This window comes from Lygodium microphyllum, chromosome 1, assembly GCF_053477565.2.
Source record: "Lygodium microphyllum isolate KBCC chromosome 1, Lygodium_microphyllum_v1.1.10, whole genome shotgun sequence".
Lineage (NCBI taxonomy): Eukaryota > Viridiplantae > Streptophyta > Polypodiopsida > Schizaeales > Lygodiaceae > Lygodium > Lygodium microphyllum.
In genome coordinates, this window is record NC_141135.1 from 163,569,084 (window position 1) to 163,587,482 (window position 18,399).

The window sequence follows — 18,399 nt, forward strand, 5'->3', positions numbered from 1 at the left end:
CTTGGCTTACTAGAGTTGTATTTGGGATATAGTTGATGTCTATGGATGCTCTAATTGGAGGCTACAGAGCCTATATGCTCATGATGTCTTATTGATGTCTGATCTTGGAAATTTCATCACTGGTGCTCTCATATGCCCTTCTTGAGATTCTTGGCTTGATCCATATGGATTTTGTGCTAGTGGGAGCATTGTTGGATGTTTGACAGAAATTGAGCAGATGGTTTATGCTATTGAGCTTTGAGTCTTCTGAGACTGGGATCTTCTTCACTTGGATGTTGCATGGTTGATATTGTCGTGGTCCGCATACATGTACTTGGGCTGCTTTGGGCTTTGCACTCCCTGAGCATACACCTCTTTGTATCGGGTCTTGCCAGTGTTGTGTACACTTTGCCCTATTACACAGGGGTTGTGCCGGCTTATTGATGGATTCATTTGACATGCTTGGGTGTTTGCTCGATGTCCATATGACTGTCATATGTTGATTTATGCCCACTTGATGCTAGTTATGTGACAATCAGTGGTTGACTTGGTGCATTGATTTTGCCTACAATTTGAAAGGGAGCGACGGATCGAAGGTTGGACTCGAGAGCTATGGCGGGAGAGCAAGATCAAGAAAGGGAGAGACTAGAAATGGGAACTCCAACAGTCACAATGTGTGATCGGGCCTTCCTTTATTCAAATTGTCACTAAAAGAATAAAGAATAAAGTGACGGTGACGGTCGCCCCGCCACCTGAAGTGTGCAGTGGCGGTGTGACTGTCAGTGTAGTAATACACGGGCAACTAGGCAGAGGCACCTTTTCCCCCAACAACCTCCCACTTAAAGGCAAATGTGCCCCAGTGAGGAGTGAAAAGAAAAAGAAAAAAGACAGTACAACATGTACACATGTACAACAGGATGAGGAAAGACGTCATCTCATCCCATGCCCATCAACCTCCTGAGGAAGGCAAAGTGCTTTGTAGAGAGGCTTTTCGTGAGCAGATTTGTGGAATTCTGGTCAGTCGAGATTTTGACAAGATCAACAGACTTGTCCTCAATGACCCCACGTATGAAGTGATATCTCATCTCAATGTGTTTCATCTTCGCATGGAAGACTGGATTCTTGGCTAACTGAATAGCACTCATAGAATCCAAATGCAGTGTAGGGATAGCATGAATACCAAGGTCAGCAACTAAACGACCCAACCAAATGGTCTCCTTGCAAGCCTCAGTGGTGGCTGCAACATACTTGGCCTCTGTAATAGAAAGGTTCGTGCATTTCTGCACCCTGAACATCCAAGAAACAGCACCTCCAGCATAGGTGAATACATAGTCGGAAGTGGACTTCCTACTATCTGCATGTCCTGCATAATCAGAGTCAGTGTACCCCACGACTCCTATATCCTGGCTGCCATAGCATATGCACATATCTACAGTGGCCTCCAGGTACCTCATGATACCCTTCACGGCATCCCAATGCTTCTTGCCAGGTGTAGCCGTATAGCGTGCCTCAACACCAACTGCAAAGGCAATATCTAGACGAGTGGCTATCATGGCATACATAAGACTTCCCACTGCAGATGCATAGGGAATCTTGGCCATCTCCGCCCTTTGCTCATCTTTTTGCGGACAATCAGTCTATGATACCTTCACATAAGAAGGCAATGGACACCAATAGGATTTACGTCCTACATGCGAAAGCGCTCAAGGACTTTATGAATGTACTCCCTCTGTGACAAGTAGAGGAGTCCCTGATGCCTGTCGCATCTAATGCGCATACCAAGTATGTGAGCAGCCTGTCCGAGATCTTTCATCTCAAAACTCTTCTTGAGCTGAGCCTTAAGAGCATCTAGCTCATCATGAGCTTTCCCTGCTCAGCATATCATCCACATAGAGTACCAAAATCAATAAAGAACCATCATAGGCTTTCTTCGTGTAAAGACACAAATCCATAGCACTCCAGTTGTAGCCGTGTGACTGCATAAAGGCATCAAACTTATGATACCACTCCCTAGGTGCCTGTTTCAAGCCATAAAGACATTTCTTCAATTTGCACACTAGGTGCTGCCTGCCAGGTTATGCAAAGCCCTTAGGCTACTCCATATAAATCTCATCATGCAAGTCTCCATGTAAGAAAGTTGTCTTGACATCCATTTGGTATAAATCCAAGTTAAGCTGAGCAACCAAAGCCAAGACTAAGCGCAGGGTGGTCATCTTAACCACAAGAGAAAAGATCTCGTCAAAGTCCACACCATGCTTGTGCTTAAAACCCTTTACTACCAATCTAGCCTTGTATGCCGGCTTGGGGTGTTCAAGGGTACTTTTTAGTTTGTATACCCACTTGCATGGCAAAGCCTTCTTGCCCGTAGGCAAGGAAACCAAATCCCAAGTGTCATTCTTATGCAGGGAGTCTATCTCAGACTGCATAGCCCTCTCCCAGGAGTGACTATCACCGTTGCGCATAGCCTCATCATAGGTGAAAGGCTCTCCTGCATCTATAACCAAGACATAATACATCGAGGGCTGAAATCTATCAGGTGAACGTCTGTCTCTAGTAGACCGTCTCACGGCAAGCTCTGATGCCTGCCCAGCTGCCTATCCAATACCCTGACTATGAGCATCTGCTGTAACTGTAGGCTGTCCAACTAGCTGTGTGGGAGCTCTTGGCTCCTCCTGAAATATGACCCTGCAGATCTCAACAACTCTCTCAGGCTACCTATGCATTCATGGAAGACTACATCATGACTGCGGATGACTTTCCGCGCTTGCAGATCCTAGAGATGGTAACCCATCTCACCTGCATCCCCATAACCAAGGAAAATGCATTTGACACTCTTGGGATCCAGCTTACTTCTCTTGTCCCTGGGCACATGGAAAAATGCCTCACATCCAAAGACATGGAGATGTGCATAAGAGGGAGGTTTTCCAATCCATACCTCCTCTGCAACCTAGAAATCCAAACCACTAGAGGGTGATCTGTTTATGACATGCACAGCTGTACTAACTGCCTCAGCCCAAAAGCTCTGTGGTAGGCCTGCATGGCTAAGCATATTGCATACACGCTCCTGGATGGTTCTATTCATCCGCTCAGCCAAACCATCCTGGGGGAGGGGGTGTAGGGGGCAATCAACTGATGCTTAATACCCCTCTCATCACATAACTGCTCAAAAGCACGTGAGACATACTCACCCCCATTATCTGTTCTTAGGCATTTTAGCCTATACCCAGACTGGTTCTCAACCAATGCAAGCCATCTCTGAAACATAGCCAAGACATCAGATTTCAGCTTAATGGGATAAGCCCAAACTTTTCATGAAAAATCATCTATGAACGTAACAAAATACTTTGCACCACCCATAGACTGAAAAGGCATGGGCCCATAGACATCCGAATGTACCAATGCCAAGGGCTCACTCATGCGTGGCCTACCAAACTTCTTATGCACAGACCTAGTCTGCCTGCCATCAAGACAATGCTTACATAAATCAAAACATGCATAATCAAGGGGCAGTAAGTACTGCAAACCAGAAAGCGTTTTCATTCCCTTCAAAGACATATGGCCCAAACGAGCATGCCAAAGAGATACATGTGGGATAGAACCCATAGACAAAACATGATCAAAGGAAGAAGCTGATACAATCAAGGGGTAGAGACTGCCAGCCTTGGCACCTCTCGCAATCACAAGTCTGCCACAAGTGATCTTTCTTGCAGAGTCTCTAAAACATACATGATATCCTGCATCATCAAGCTGTCTAGCCGACATGAGACTGTGTGTCAAAGCAAGTACATGGTGTACATCCTGCATAACAAAACTGTTGCCAAAAGGAAACTGCAACCTAACATCACCAATGCCCACAATATCAAGAGAGCTGTTATCACCCAAGCGCACAGAACCTGAAACAGTACGGTATGAATGAAACCACTCTCGGCAAGGTGTCACATGAAACAGAACCTGAAACAGTACGGTATGAATGAAACCACTCTCGGAAAGGTGTCACATGAAAGGACACACACACTTGAGTCTAAGAGCCAACACTGTGCATACATAGAGTGTATCTCTGTCATCTGTGAAGCACTAGAAGAAGCTGCTAGGATATAATCATCATCATCAACATTCTCAGGCTGCATAACATTGATCTCTTCAATTTTAACATTGGACTTTGCAGGTACTATGCTACGATCAGAAGACTTATCCTGCACTTTGTCTTTCCCCTTATCTTTGCACCTTTCATTTCGCAATTCATGGCATTGTGGCCTAATATGGCCCTTTTTCCCACAATGGTGAGACAAGTAACATCTGCATTCCTGCCACGAGATTTGCTACGTGACTTCCCACAAGACTTGGACCGAGATTTTTGAGAATCCCGTCCATGGCCACTACCACTGCCATGCTTTCCATATCCATCATTCCTGCCTCTAGCTGTCATAGCATGAGATACACGAGAGGCATCCAAATTCTTACAGTTAACCTCTTCCTACAGAAGAGCACTCTCAACATCAGATAATTTCAAGGTAGCAGTAGAGGCACATAATGCAGTGCGGAATACATCCCATGACTCATTAAGAGTACCAAGCAAGAAAAGAGGAGTGAAATCCTCTGCAAAAGTGATGTCCTGCGAAGTTAATTTCTTGAGTATAGCATTGAACTGGCTCAAGTGAGAAGACAGTCACATTCTCCTTCATGCGCAGATCCATAAGCTGCTTCAGCCAATACATCTGACTTGCTGGGACTTTTCTTGTCATAGAGATTTTTTATCTTTTCCCACAACTGCCATGCACTTTGTTCTTCCTCAAAGACATTATAGTGAACCTATTATGTGAGAGACAATACAATAGTGGACTTGTATAACTAATCAAGCTCAAGCCATTCCTCATCTAGCATAGTTGCAGGCGGATACCCGCTTAACCTCAAAGGTTTGATCTGCGATTTTTGCACCAACACCTGCCAAATCTGGCTCTTCCAATAAGAGTAATTCGTACCATCAAGCTTAGTGATATTGAAAATAGCATGATCAGTGGACGAACTTGCCATAATGCAGGCTAGAAGACTATAGACAGTTCAAAATTGCTTGTTATTTACTGCAGAAAATGACCAAAAAATCACCAAAATCTAGGAAAAATGGCAAAGAAAGTGGAATCAAAGCTACTGCCCACCAAGTACTAGTAAAAGTACATCATTTTAGAGTGTTTCAGCATGAAAAATCCATGTCAGTTCATACATATATGCTTGCTATAATAAATTTCAGATTTCAGTAAAAGAGAGCTAACAGTGCCAAAATCGGATCCCAAGGCAATCAGATACTGCCAAGACCAAAGCCGGTATCATGCAGGCATAACATAAGCATGTGATGGTCGATAAGCATGAATCCAACACCCAAGTATGTCATACAAACATCTGCCAGTGAGTAGGCACACCTCCTAGGCAACGGGGCAAAGTGTTCCTGCCACTACCAAAACTTAACACAAGTAGGTGTCAGTTCACAAAGATACGGATCCAAAACTGAGACTTAGCTCATAAGCATACAGTGAACCAAGACATATGATGTATCATCCCAAAAGGTAAGAAGTCCCAAAGTCTCAAGTATCTCAATAGCATGTAACAGCTCAATGCATAAAAGTACCACCTGCTCAATGTCTGATAAGCATTCAAGAATGCTCCCACTAGCACAAAAGCCATATATACGAGCTCAAGAGCTCAAGCCAAGGCAAGACATAGTGCTAATGACATAATTCCAAGACAATACATCAATAGTACATCCCGAACATGTAGGCAGTAGAGCATCCATATGTAGCATCCATAAGCATGTAAGACATCAAGTACATCCCAAGATAAAACTCTGGCAAGCTAATAAATAGCTCAAGTAAGCTCCGAGAATCCAAGGTCAAGCCAAGACCGAGCTCCAGTAGCAATAGGCTCCAAACAATGTAGCTAGCATGTAGTAATGGCATAGGCTAAGCATGTCAAGACCGATCAGACATAAGCAACATACATGTCATAAGTACATCCAAGACGGAGAATCCAAATGCTTTGCAAAGCAAGCTCAAGCTCAACCAATGATCCCAAATCAAAACCAAGCTCTATGTCGAGCCCCAAGTGTCAATACATCACCATATATGCCCGAAACATAGCCCGAAAAGCATAGGCATAAGTATACATGAGTAAAATGACTTCAGCCCAACTATGTATAGCAATGATTTATTGTTCAAAACTGAGAATTTTAGCACCAAAATCAGCTCCAAATGTTTGCCAAAAAATAGGCATAGATTCCCCTAACATCTAGGCATCAAACTGGACCAACCAGGCATCAAATGACAATGCTAAACAAGTTGTACCATCAAATGTCAGTGTAACACTGTCATAAACTTCCTATGGACTATTATGACAGTCCCAAAATAGTGTTAAATCAGTCCAAATTCTATGCCAACATATCAACCATCAAAACCAAGCATCAAAGCATGTTCATATGCCCGAAATGGAGCCTTTCCAAGTGCCAATGGAGGGGGAGAGCTGCTGTTGTGATTGTCAATGCTGAAGACACATATGCGAGGGCTGCGTGATTTCGCCAATTGTAAATGCTGGTCCTGGGGCTGCAAAAAATGGTGGCCAAGCTTCGGAGGGATCCGGTTAAAGCCAAGGAAGGCCTCAAACAAGCTCCAGCAAGTCTTGTTCAAAGGCAAGTGAGATATGAAGCAAGGGAGCTTCAATGGTGGCTGCCCCAATCTTTTTTATAGCCTATGAGACCTGAGAACTAAAGTTAACCCTGAAGAAAATGATCAACTATCTTTGATGTAACGTCTTAAAGGTGCCCAACAATGCCGAGAAGGTACTCGGGAAGCCGGGGAGTGACGGGAGCTCGAAGGAGTCGGATATGGCTATTGGGAAGGAGACCCAATGCAAGTAGGAAGTCGATGGGATATTGAGAATGCCACGAACCAAGATCAAGAGTCGAAAAGCAAAGTTATGATACCAGTTGAAAGGGAGCGATAGACCGAAGGTTGGACTCGAGAGCTATGGTGGGAGAGCAAGAGCAAGAAAGGGAGAGACTAGAAATGAGAACTCCAACAGTCACAATGTGTGGCCGGGCCTTCCTTTATTCAAACTGTCACTAAAAGAATAAAGAATAAAGTGACGGTGTGACGGGCGCCCGCCACCTGCAGTGTGTAGTGGCGGTGACTATCAGTGTAGTAATACACGGGCGGCTAGGCAGAGGCGCCTTTAACCCCCAACACAATTTGCTCTCATTGTACCTGGCTGTAATTTATTACAGCAAGCATTTATGTATGGACTGATGTGGAATTTTCATGCTAAACCATCCTGATTTTATGTACTTTTGATGGTACTTGGTGGGCAGCATCATTAGCTATCAGTTCGTGGTCATTTTGCCTTTTTTTTGTGGTATTTTTGGCTGCTTACAGCAAAAAACAACAAGCAGTTTTGAACTATCTGCACTATTTTGGACTGCATTATGGGTTCTTCTTCCACTGATAGTGCAATCTTCAATATCACTAAGCTTGATGGTACAAATTATGCCTATTAGAAGAGCCAATTTTGGCACGTATTGGTGCAGAAATCGTAGATAAAGCCACTAAGGATGCATGGCGAGCAACCTGAAACTATGACTAATGACGAATGGGATGAGCTTGATGAGTTATGCAAGTTCACCCTCATCTTGTCTCTCACTGAACAGGTGCATTACAATATGGTTGAGGAAGCACAGAGTGTTTGGCAGCTTTGGGATAAAATTAAGAATCTCTATGACAAGAAATGTCCACCAAGTCAGATGTATTGGCTGAAACAGTTGGCTAAAGCAACTTATGGACCTGCGCATGAAGGAGAATGTGACAATGTCTGCTCATTTGAGCCAGTTCCATGCTATTCTCAAGAACTTGACTTTGCAGGGTATTACCTTTAATGATGAGGTTACTCCATTGTTTTTGCTTGGGACTCTCAGTGAGTCATGGGATGTATTCCGCACTGCCTTATGTGCTCGTGCTACTATTTTGAAGTTGCCTGATGTAGAGATTGCTCTTCTGCAAGAAGAGATCAACCATAAGAACTTGGATGCCTCTCATGTGTCGCATGCTTTGACTGTTAGAGGCAGAGATGGTAATGGCAAGAATGACCGTGGGAATGGCCATGGTAGAGACTCATAGAAGTCTAGGTCTAAGTTGTGTGCTAAGTCACGCAACAAGTCTCATGGGAGAAATGCTGATGTGGCATGTCATCATTGCGGCAAAAAGGGTCATATACGGCCATAGTGTCATGAGTTGCGCAATGAGAAGTGCAAAGAGAAGGGGAAAGACAAAGTACATGAAAAGTCCTCTGATCGCAGCATTATGCTTGTGAAATCTAGTGTGAAAATCGAGACAAATGTCATGTAGACTGATGACTCCGATGAGGAGTACATACTTGCAGCTAGTTCTTGTGATGCTACGTCATTGACCGATGTTCACTCTATGTATATGCAGTGCTAGCTTTTGGATTATGGTGCTATATTTCATGTTATACCATGCCGTGAGTGGTTCCACTCCTACCGCACTATCTCTGCTTCAGTTCGCTTGGGTGATGATGACAAGTCGCTTGCTATTGTTGGCATTGGGAATGTACGACTGTAATTCTTGCAGTACTTTTCTATTACAGGATGTACGTCATGTACCTACACTTACACACAGTCTTATGTCTACAGGGCATCTTGATGATGCTGGGTTTCATGTTTCATTTGGGGATTCTACTTGGAAGATCACCCGTGGAAGACTTGTGCTTGCTAGAGATACCAAAGCTGGCAGCCTCTATCCTCTTGTAGTGGATGGGTCCTCGGTTGACCATGTTTTGTCAATGGGTTCCATCCCACATGTATCTCTTTGGCATGTCCATTTGGGCCATATGTCCTTGAAGGAAATAAAAATTCTTTCTGGTTTGCAATACTTACCACCCCTTGACTACGCATGTTTTGATTCATGTGAGCATTGTCTTTATGGCAGACAGACTAGGAATACGCATAAGAAGTCTGGTAGGACACGCATGAGTGAGCCCCTAACATTGGTACATTCAGATGTCTATGGGTCCATGCCCTGTCAGTCTACGGGTGGTGCAAAGTTTTTTGTGACGTTCATTGACAATTTTTTGCGTAAAGCCTGGGCTTACCCCATTAAGCATAATTTTGATGTTTTGGCTATATTTCAAAGATGGCTTGCATTTGTTGAAAACTAGACTGGGCATAGGCTGTGAATGCCTTAGGACTGACAATGGGGGAGAATATGTGTCACGTGCTTTTGAGCAACTATGTGACGAGAGGGGTATTAAGCGTCGATTGACCACCCCCTTTACCCCACCCCAGAATGGTTTGGCTGAGCAGATGAATAGAACCATCCAGAGCGTGTACGCAGTATGCTTAGCCATGCAGGCTTACCACATAGCTTTTGGGCTGAGGCAATCAGTACAGTTGTGCATATCATTAATAGATCACCTTCTAGTAGTTTGGATTTCCAGGTTGTAGAGGAGGTATGGACTAGGAAACCTCCATCTTATGTGCATCTATGTGTCTTTGGATGTGAGGCATTCTACCATGTGCCCAAAGACGAGCTTACTAAGTTGGATCCTAAGAGTGTCAAATGAATTTTCCTTGGCTATGGGGATGCAAGCAAGATGGATTATCGCCTCTGGGATCTGCAAGTGCGAAAAGTCATCCGCAGCCATGATGTAGTCTTCTGTGAAGACAAGATGCATAGGCAGTCTGAGAAGGTGGTAGAGGTATGCATGGTTATATTCCAGGAGAAGCCATGTGCTCTTGCACAGCCAGTTGGACACCCTACAGTAGCAGTTGGTACACATGGCGAGGGTGTTGGACCGACCGCAGAGCCTTCCGTGAGACGGTCTACTAGAGATAGACATCCACTTGATAGATTTGAGCTCTGATGCATTATGTCTTGGTTATAGATGCAAGAGAGCCTCTCACCTATGATGAGGCTATGCGGAGTGGTGACAGTCACTCCTGGGAGAGAGCTATGCAATCTGAGATAGACTCCCTGTACAAGAATATGACTTGGGATTTGGTTGCACTGCCTCAAGGCAAGAAGGCTCTGCCAACCATGAAAATGGGTGTACAAGCTGAAAAGTACCCTTGGAAACCCCAAGCCGGCTTATAAGGCAAGACTTGTCACTAAGGGTTTTAAATAGGAGCATGGAGTTGACTTTGATGAAGTCTTTTCTCATGTGGTCAAGATGACCACCCTACGCTTGGTTTTGGTCTTAGTTGCGCAGCTTGACTTAGACTTGTACCAAATGGATGTCAAGACTGCATTCTCACATGGGGATTTGCATGATGAGATATACATGGAGCAGGCTAAGGACTTTGCAGAACCTGGCAGGGAGCATCTAGTGTGCAAGTTGAAGAAAAGTCTTTATGGCTTGAAGCAGGCACCTAGGGAGTGGTATCATAAGTTTGATGCCTTTATGCAATCATAGGGCTACAACAGAAGTGCTATGGATCTGTTTCTTTACAGAAGAAAGCTCGTGATGGCTCATTGCTTATTTTGGTACTTTATGTGGATGATATGCTGATAGCAGGGAAAGCTCATGATGAGTTGGATGCTCTTAAATCTCAGCTAAAGAAGAGCTTTGAGATGAAGGATTTGGGACAAGCCTCTCAAATTCTTGGTATGCGCATTAAGCACAACAGGCATCAAGGACTACTCTACCTCTCACAGAGGGAGTACATTCATAAAGTCCTTGAGTGTTTCTACATGCAAGATGTAAAGCCTATTGTCCGTCCATTACCTTCTTATGTGAAGGTTTTACAAGTCGATTGTCTGCAGACGGATGAGCAAAGGGCTGAGATGGTCAAGATCCCTTATTCAGCTGTGGGCAATTTGATGTATGCCATGATAGCCACTCGTCCAGATAGTTAGTGTTGTGGCACACTATATGGCTACACCTAGAAAAAAGCATTGGGATGTCGTAAAGGGTATCATGAGATACCTAGAGGGCACAACAAATATGTGTATTTGCTATGGCAGCTAGGATACAAGAGTTATGGGCTACACAGACTCCGATTATGCAGGACATGTAGATAGTAGGAAGTCCACTTCCGGATATGTCTTTACCTATGCTCGAGGTATTGTTTCTTGGATGTCCAGGTTTAAGAATGGTACAGCTCTCCCTACCACTGAGGCTTAGTATGTTGTGGCCACTGAGGCTTGCAAGGAGGCCATATGGTTGGGCCGTTTGGTTCATGACCCTGGGATTGATAGTATACCTATGCTGCATTCGAATTCTATGAGTGTTATTCAGCTAGCCAAGAATCCGGTCTTCCATGCTAAGACAAAACACATTGAGGTGAGGTATCACTTCGTGAGGTCGTGGAGGACAAGTCTGTTGACCTTGTCAAGATCTCCACTAACAAAAATCATATAGATCTGCTCACAAAAAGCCTCACTACTGAGTGCTTTGCCTTCCTCAAGAGATTGATGGGCATTGGATGAGATGACATTTTTCCTCATCATGTTGTACTTGTGTACATTGTACTATCTTTTCTTTTTCTTTTCACTCCTCACCAGGGTAGATTCACCTTTAAGCGGGAGGTTGTTGGGGGTAAAGGCACCTCTGCCTAGCTGCTCGTGTATTACTACACTGATAATACCCACCACTACACATTGCAAGTGGCGGGCGCCCGTCAATGTCACTTTATTCTTTATTCTTTTAGTGATAGTTTGAATAAAGGAAGGCCCGATCACACATTGTGACTGTTGGAGTTCCCATTTGTGTCTCTCTCTCTTCTTGCTCTTGCTCTCCACTATAGCTCACTTCCAAGCAAGCTTCGATCCTTCTCACCTTTCAAACACCTCACTGCACACACATACAAAGCATCCCTTAGCTAATCGTTGTAGCTCCTATGACTTTTCTACACCCCGAGAATTGGCCCCAAGATATGCCCTCTCAAACACAAAATGCAAGCATAACATTGTCCACTCTTTTTTCAAACTGCACGTTCCAAGATATATTTTTGTTTTCTCACTTAATCATTCCCCAGAAATTGTACTTTCCTACATCTCAGGGATCCTCATACTCTCATCGTTGGTTAATAGTTCTAGTATCCAATTGCAATGCATCCAGGAGACTTCCTCTTTCTTGATACCATGTACAAGAATGCAAATGCAAGGTGTAATGCCATATAGTACTCAAAAAAATTAAGCACAAATCAAGGAAGGTGTTGTATGAAAAAACATTCTTTCAATGATTTTCTTTCTAACAAAGTGATGCGTTGTAAAGAAACAACATCAGAATAATACATGCTATTGTCCCTTTAAACTTAAATGAAGTGATTTATGGAGCATTGTTATACCCATCAACCTTGCCTATCTATCCACATCCCTACTTGTTCGCAGAATGGATACGTCCAAATTATCAATGAGGAGGGACACAAGGGAGCAGAGATACAAAGCCATACCCTTAAGCTAATAGTTGTGGGTGTGGGATGCTTTTCTATTATCCAACCCAATAACGATGTCCTTTACATCATAGTCTATGTGTTTTTTTTCTTTAGCATTTTTCACACCGAGTTCTATATGTTATGATATGCATCAAAATCAGAATCTAATTGATACTTAACTTTCCACGACCCCTTTTCCCCTACCATTTAGGTTTTGCAATCATTCACCAATTTAAAAGGGTATTTTGTGTCAATTTTTTGATGTAGAAAAGCTATAAATACACATTTTTACATAAACATGGATGTAACGTGTCCGCTCTCATCTACTTGTGGGACACGTCTTAGCAGCCCATCGGGAAGAGAGTCTAGAAAGTGCCACCTGGCACTCGCAAGGAATGTCACAGGGTTTGCGATCTAGGTCTTCTCGAGTCTACCCCGAGCAGAAGTGTCTGGCCGTTCCCACTTAGGACCGACCTGAAGTCACGGTTTCTCTCCTATTAGCAAAGTCTCTAGCAAGTAGCTAGCGTAGAGCTCCAGATGAACCACTTTGCATAGGAACAACAGAGTCGAAGCGGATTTATGCTGCACTTGGTTCATGGAGAATGGGAAACAAGAGGGATGCGAAGCTCAACCTCTCTACCCATAAGGCACAGTCCCATTCCATTCCCCTAATACAGCATAAATTGAGATTCTAACTCTACTGACTCTAGGGTCTTCACAGTATCATTTCCACGTCTTTTGAGAAAAGTTCTCAGCTAATTGGGACCACCCTTCTGTAGGACGGACCCAAGTCACGTCCATTGCACTTTCCTCGGTTTGCTTAGTTATCTAATTACCTACCACATTATGTTTGACATGCAAAAGCAGCTTCCTTAATTAATCAATTTAAACGCAGGTTCCTTCACGTAACTTAGACACTGACACAAAAACAATTTCAAGCAAGTTCCTTTTTCAAATATCTCATCTTTATTTATCATAGTCCCGGAATACATCAAGTATCATGCCCGAAGGCTATCCCAGCAATCAACAAGATTGCTGCTCCAAGTTCCGCACGTAGACTAGTACACGAGCCTCGAGATCCCATCTTGAGTCACGTCGGCCTCTTGTCCGGGATCCGAAGGCAAGGAATTTACAGCCGGAGCCTCCCCTGGCACCCAAGCATCCTCCCGCTCCAAGCAGCACCCACGGAGAGACCTCTTGCGATGGGTTTGGTCCACATACTCGGCGCCACTAACAACCCCCTTGGATAGGGCCAACCAGACAGTCAAAGGTAACTGAACCTGCCTCTCCCTCCAGGCTTTTAACCTAAACCATTAAGTGTTTTGCCTTGAATTAGTTCATTGAGCAAGGAAATTCAAACAATGTACCTAAGTGTACAATCACGATCATTTCGAAGGCCGTTTGTACGACCAACTGCTAAGGTGTGATTCCTATCTCCCGAATACTCCCAGCATTTGATCCTGGATCGTTTGCGACTTGGCAAGATTCCAAGGGCTTGGCAATCTAGGTTTCTTGCTTCCCCTTTATCTTCAGGCTAGGGTTTGTACCCTACCGACCCTAATTATCCTTACCTTAGGTCTCCTTGCAAGATAGATCATGGACAACCCCGTTGTCCTTGGTTGGTCAACTTGCTGGTTATCTCCTAGACCCCTTGTAGTACCTATGTACCTTTATCTTTGATCTTAATTGATCAAGATTGTCTATCCCCTTGACCGTGGCTGGTCACGATGGTTCTGATTAAAACAGTTCCTACTCCAACTTAAGTATAATCTTCTTAAGCCCCCTTAATAATGCTCACAAGCACTAAGCCTTTACCTATCCCTCTTGAAGTCACCAAGGACCTTGTCATGGGATTCATGGATCTCAGTCCCAGTTGGTAAATTACAAACAATGTTGAATTTTCCCAACAACTTTAAAGCATGCAACGTAATGCCATGCCTTCATTTCAATGCTTACAATTTTAATATATTCCATACGATATTTTATGCCACACATGCGAAGGTACTTTCTATGCATGCAATCTTAACATTATCCTCTATGTAATTATTTACACAATCTATAACCTTCTTGAATGATCTCATCCTTATAACTCAATGTAATTATTGCATGAGTCTAGCTGCGCTTTAATCTTTTCTGCAGCTATTACATGTACCTTAGAATCCTTCTTGCGATACGGATATGCACTTTGTTTCTTTCAATGTCCTCTGAAATGCATTTTAAGCAAGAACTTGTGCAAGGAGCAATGCACTTTATGCAAGAATTTTTGGTAACTTAGGATGCAATTTCTAATCAATTCCACCTATTATGATGACATCTTATGACTGAAACTATCTTTCTTATTACATGCATCACAACTAAGTTCATACCTAGGAAATTATCAAACACGCAATTAATGTGATGCATGTGAATATGATTTTTCACCGTGATAATTATAACCTATGATTTAATAATAGAGCAATGTGGGTTTGGAGTGAAGCCATGATTCCAGTGGTATTGATGCCTGATGAACCATCCGGGATTGCGGTGCCACCTTGTTTCGAACCTCCATCCATGCTTCCAAGGTTTCCGACCAACTTTGTGGAGCTACGCTTCGGGGCCATACTCGAAGACGCGTGTACAAGTAATAGAGTTCTCTCACTCTCCTATGCAAACTTCTTGCCACCTCTCCTTGAGTGGAGGAAGAGATTGAAGGGGGAGGGGCGTATTTTTGGAGATGTCGAGAGGGGTGTGTGACCTCTCTTTAAGGAGGGGGTGAAGAAGCTTCCAGAAGCTTCTCTCTCTTCTCTCTCTTTCTCTCTCTTCTTCTTCTTCTTCTTCTTCTTCTTCTTCTTCTTCTTCTTCTTCTTCTTCTCCTCTCTCTCTCTCCCTCTTCTTCTTCTTCTTCTTCTTCTTCTTCTTCTTCTTCTTCTTCTTCTTCTTCTTCTCCTCTCTCTTCTTCTTCTTCTTCTTCTTCTTCTTCTTCTTCTTCTCTTCTTCTTCTTCTTCTTCTTATTCTCCTCTCTCTCTCTCTCCCTCTTATTCTTCTTCTTCTTCTTCTTTTTCTCTCTTCTCTCTTCTTCTTCTTCTCTTCTTCTCCTCTCTCTCTCTCCCTCTTCTTCTTCTTCTCTTCTTCTTCACGTTGAGCAGGTTTCCTAATCACGGCTAGGGGGCAATGCCTATTGAGGACGACGAGGGGGGCTGCTGCCATCGAGCCGAGGAGGGGGGGCTGCTGATGTTGAAGGTGGAGGGGGGACGTGATGATATAGGCCAGCCAGGGCGGGGGCTACGCTACTAGAGGGAGGGGAAGGCCCCCCTTTTAAAGAGGGGGAGGAGGGTGGTATGGAGGGGGAGACGACTGTTCACAGCCGCCACCCTCCACCTGGGGGGGTTGCATGCCCCCTTCTTACTCCTTAACTCTCTCTCTCTCTCTCTCTCTCTCTCTCTCTCTCTCTCTCTCTCTCTCTCTCTCTCTCTCTCTCTCTCTCTCTCTCTCTCTCTCTCTCTCTCTCTCTCTCTCTCTCTCTCTCTCTCTCTCTCTCTCTCTCTCTCTCTCTCTCTCTCTCTCTCTCTCTCTCTCTCTCTCTCTCTCTCTCTCTCTCTCTCTCTCTCTCTCCGTGCCATGCAGATGGTAGGGGGGAGAGAGGGAGAGTAAAAAAAAATTGTTTTAAAATTAAAAATTTTTAGGGGGGTTCTCATGGGGGGGAAGCACCGGGGGGAATATTACATCCTCTCCCCCTTCGAGGAATCGAGATGTTCTCATCTCGAGAAGACCTGGGGGTATTGTTGGTTGAGAGTATTTTCATCCATCCAGGTGGCATCCTCTTCTAGATAATCTTTCCATTGGATGAGGTATTCTCTCAAGGTCCTTGATCTCAAATGCCTCTCCCTAACATCTAGGATTCTATCAAGCAGTAGCTTAAGGACTCCTTGGCTAGGCATTACAATTTGTTGATCATCAAGTACATAATTCGGATTAGGTCGATACTTTTTCAATAGGCTAACGTGGAATACATTATGAATCTTTAGAGTTGCGGGCAGCTGTAGTCTGTAAGCATTAGACCCTATGCACTTGGTGATCTTATAAGGTCCACAATACCTTGGACTTAGCTTCTTGTACTCTCCCAAGGACAGTGAACTCTTTTTAGGGCGTATTGATTTGATTTGATCATCCATGTCTTCCAGCATCTACCTTGGAGCTTCTACTCTCAGAGTTGGATTTGAGAAGTTCAAAGGGGAACGACAATCATGCCCATACAATGCTTAGAAAGGGGTCATCTCAATACTCTGTTGGTAAGAAGCATTGTAGGAAAACTCAACCAATTGTAAATATTGAATCCACTTTTTGGGTTCGCGACAGCAGTATGCCCTAAGCATATCTTCAATGACTTGATTGACTCGTTCTATTTGACCATCAGTTTGGGGGTGGTAAGTTGTATTGAAGCAGAGTTGAGTTCCAATAACCTCAAAGATAGCCCTCTAGAAGTGTGATGTGAAAAGAGAGTCACGATCACTAATGATTCTTCTGGATAACCCATGAAGTTTGAATATTTCCTTGATGAATAATCTCGCGATGTCTGAAGCTTTATAGTTCGTCTTTACAAGGATGAGATGTGTGACCTTGGTGAGAATATCTATACAACCATAATAGAGTTATATCCTCCCTGAACTTGGGGTAAGCCAACAATGAATTCCATACTAATGAATTTCCATTTCATTTGTGGAATGTCAAGTGGTTGCAATTTCTCAGGCATTTTAACATGTTCTGCCTTAATGCGTTGACAAGACAAATACGTCACCCTTGAGCCTTTCCCAATAATAGCTCTTTCTGACCGCATTAAGGGTCTTGGCATAACCAGGATGTCCTGAGAAAGGGGAGTCATGGGCTTCCCAAAGTATCTTTTGCTTGAGAGTTTGGCTTGCAGGGATACATAATATTGTCTTAAAGTAGACAAGCCCACTACTGATGGAGAATTCTTGATACTTTATCTTTAGCTTCAGGTCTTGATCCTTGATGGGGATCTCCCTTAGCATTTTCTGATATACTGGGTCATGATATGCCCCTTCTTTTTCTAGCTCAAGAATCGGGTTGTTTGGCATTGATACCTTTGTGGCTAGAGACATCGCTGTTGATGGATCTTGCAAAATGAGAGAATTTAGAAATGCCTTGCGAACTGAGTGCATTGGCAACTACATTCTCTTTGTCAGGCCTATATTTGATTTCAAAATCGTATTCTTCTAGCACTTTGATCCATCGACATTGCCTCATATTGAGCTCATTCTAGGTGAAAATCCATTTAAGACTCTTGTGGTCCATTACTAAGAAAAATTTGTTACCTAGCAAGTAATGTCTCCAAAGTTTGAGAGAATGGATGACAACCAATAGCTCCAGGTCATGGGTAGCATAATTCCTTTCATGGCTCTTCAATTTTCTTGATGAATATACTACGAGATGACCTTCTTGCATAAGTACACATCCTAAAGCAAGTGCACTAGCATCAGTTACCACTTCAAACTCGTTACGAAGATCAAGAAGTTTTAGGATGGGTGCTGATACTAAGCTTTGCTTTAGTTTGTCAAAGCTGGTATGTTCAGCAGGTGACCATACAATTGCTACTTGCTTCTTTAGTAGATCACTCAGAGGTGCTGCAATCAAAGCATAATCTTTGATGAAAATCCTGTACCATCCTGTCAACCCAAGAAAACTATGTATTTCTTTGACAGAATTTGGTGTTGGCCATTCCAAAACGTCTCTGACCTTAGCTGGATCTACTGAAATTCCTTCTACTGATACAATGAATCCTAGATATTCAATCTATCGCTTGAAAAATGCACACTTCTTCTTCTTGGCATAAAGCTTGTGTGCTCTCATTGTTTCAAGAACAATGTGAAGCCAGGGTTCATGATCATTTTCCTGTTTTGATTAGACTAGGGTATCGTCAAAAAAGACGAGTACGAAGTCATCAAGATAGGGCCTAAAGATATCCTGCATTAACCTGTTGAAGGTAGCAAGAGCA